Source organism: Lactuca sativa, chromosome 5 (genome assembly GCF_002870075.4).
Source record: "Lactuca sativa cultivar Salinas chromosome 5, Lsat_Salinas_v11, whole genome shotgun sequence".
Classification (NCBI taxonomy): Eukaryota; Viridiplantae; Streptophyta; class Magnoliopsida; order Asterales; family Asteraceae; genus Lactuca; species Lactuca sativa.
Window position 1 is genome coordinate 368,967,225 of NC_056627.2, and position 2,472 is coordinate 368,969,696.

Below are 2,472 nucleotides of genomic sequence, written 5' to 3' on the forward strand. Positions count from 1 at the left end.
TAACAACATACATAATGAGCCTTCAGCCTGACCGGACCGTCTCGCAAGGCCTACAGCCTATCTGGACCACTCCCGAGCCTTCGACATGACTGGACCTCGCAAGGCCTACAACCTATCCGGACCGCTCGCCGAGTATGTTGGCATACAACACAAAGCAGGATTGCCTCAACCCAACCCCTAACCAAACAAACATGTGCACATAAATATCATACGCTAGCTTATATCATATAACAGTCAAACCGATCTAACAGATCACTAATCATAGCAACATCCTAATATTCGGGATATCAACCTAACCGGTCATTAACATAGCATCATTCTATAACCAGGACACCGGCCTAACCAAGTCACTAAGCATAAGCATATCACCATCCTAACTACCAGGATGTAAACCAATAAACATATCATTCCATAATCTGGATACCATCCATAAAGGGTCAGCCAAGGTACCCTATTGATATAGTGAGAATAACTCACCTGGCACTGTTGAAGTTCCGCGGATGAAACTCCAACTTGTGACATCCCCCAAAATCACGGCCAGAAAAGACCGATTTAATTTATGCTTTTAAAGTCATTTTTAGAGTAATCCTTTGTTTTAAAAGAGTTGCGAAATTTGTCCCCAAAACAATACATGATAAAATAAGGTTTATCAAAGCATTTCTTAAAGGAATGTATTTTCATTATTTATCAAAACTCGGGATGTCATGTTCTGATACAGACACAAAAGCATAAACAATAAAACATAGACCTTACACGGTTACATACAAGTACTGGTCTATAAACAAAAAACATATTCACAAGTTCTCCAACTTATGCTCTCATGCCAGTACCTGTAATACAAAGAGACTGAGTGAGTCAAGCTTGGGAGCCTGGTGAGCATATAGGGTTTTCAACCCACAATAAATAATTATATTTAATTTCACCAACCAACAATAACCCGATTACCCATTCCCATTATCCTCGCTTTACGTCCCTATGACAACAACTATTACAAGGGACCTAATCTAGGATTTTCATCAGGATGGACACTACTGCAAAGGGGTTTCCTCAACAATGAATGTCCTAAGGCAACCATGAGGGGGATAGAATACAGCAAATGAACACCCAAGTTCACTACACCTACAGGTTATGAGCCTGCCAGCGTTCCACTGGACTGTCTAGAAAAGTCTGTGGTCGTCATCCATATTCTACTGGACGACTAGATCACAATCACATCGAGGCCTCTCATCATTTTTATTTCATCACACATCACTATCTACCCATGTTCTATCCAACATATTTGTAGATAAAATATACATGTTTATATACAGCTTAAAACCTATATAACATATTCATTCAATACTCATATCACATAACAAATAGTATATAATCACATAGCACGTATTTCATAAAGTATAATTCATATATGTGTATTATCAGAAAACAACTACACACTTACTCATATTGTATATCTAATACATTCATCAATACTTGTATTAAAATCGTGTATACGAAAGGGACTATGCACTCACTTGATAAGACGATGCTCGGACAACACAACGACTTTTAAAATAATAATCTTCGATGAAACTGTGATATCTTCACACACCGGGCTTCTCGTAGGCAGAGCTTCGGCTCGAAGCTCTTTTCTTCTCGGGATCTTCGGTGCTTCGGGACTCGCTTCGGGTGGTCGAGATGATACTGGGGCTTCGGGGGTATAACTTGCACGTAAATCGAGGTAATATGGAGTGAGAGGAAAGAAATTGGCAACCCTAAACAGCTGGCCTCGCTTTCTATTTATAGGAGGCTGAAACTCTATGCTCACGTCGTGAGCCACAACTGCTCACGTCGTGAGATCGATGTCATGACGTTCGTCATCAGGCCACTTGCCCTGGAATACGTCCATCACCTGCTCTCGTCGTGAACACTATGCTCATGTTGTGAGCTCTGACACAGGTGGAAGTTCGTGCCGCAAACTTCAGAAATTCATATCTTTCGCATACGAGCTCCGTTTTCGACTTGCTTTATATGCACGCGTAGATGAGATTATACTTTACAACTCTCGTTTAGACTCCGTTGGCTAATTTTGAATTTAACTTTTATTATATTATTTTTAGTAGGTCGGAATAGGAAAGATCCGTTAGAAATTCGTAACTTCTTCATCTGTCGTCCGTTTTCGTCTGTCTTTTCATCGTTGGACTACTATCGACGAGATCTTCGATTCTCGTATAGATTGTTTCAGCTATAAATCAGTCGATCTCATATTCGAACTTTGGGCTACATACTGCTAAGTCGAAACTTCGAAAAATCATGAGTGGGGTAGTTCCTTTCATGCTCTTTCAACTGTCGAGATGCATACGCGATCACCTTATCTATTTGGGTCAAAACACAACCCAATCCAACCCTAGACGCATCGCTATAAACAACAAAGTCTTCAACTCCATCGGGTAGAGATAAAATCGGTGACTCACATAGCCTCTTCTTTAGCAACTC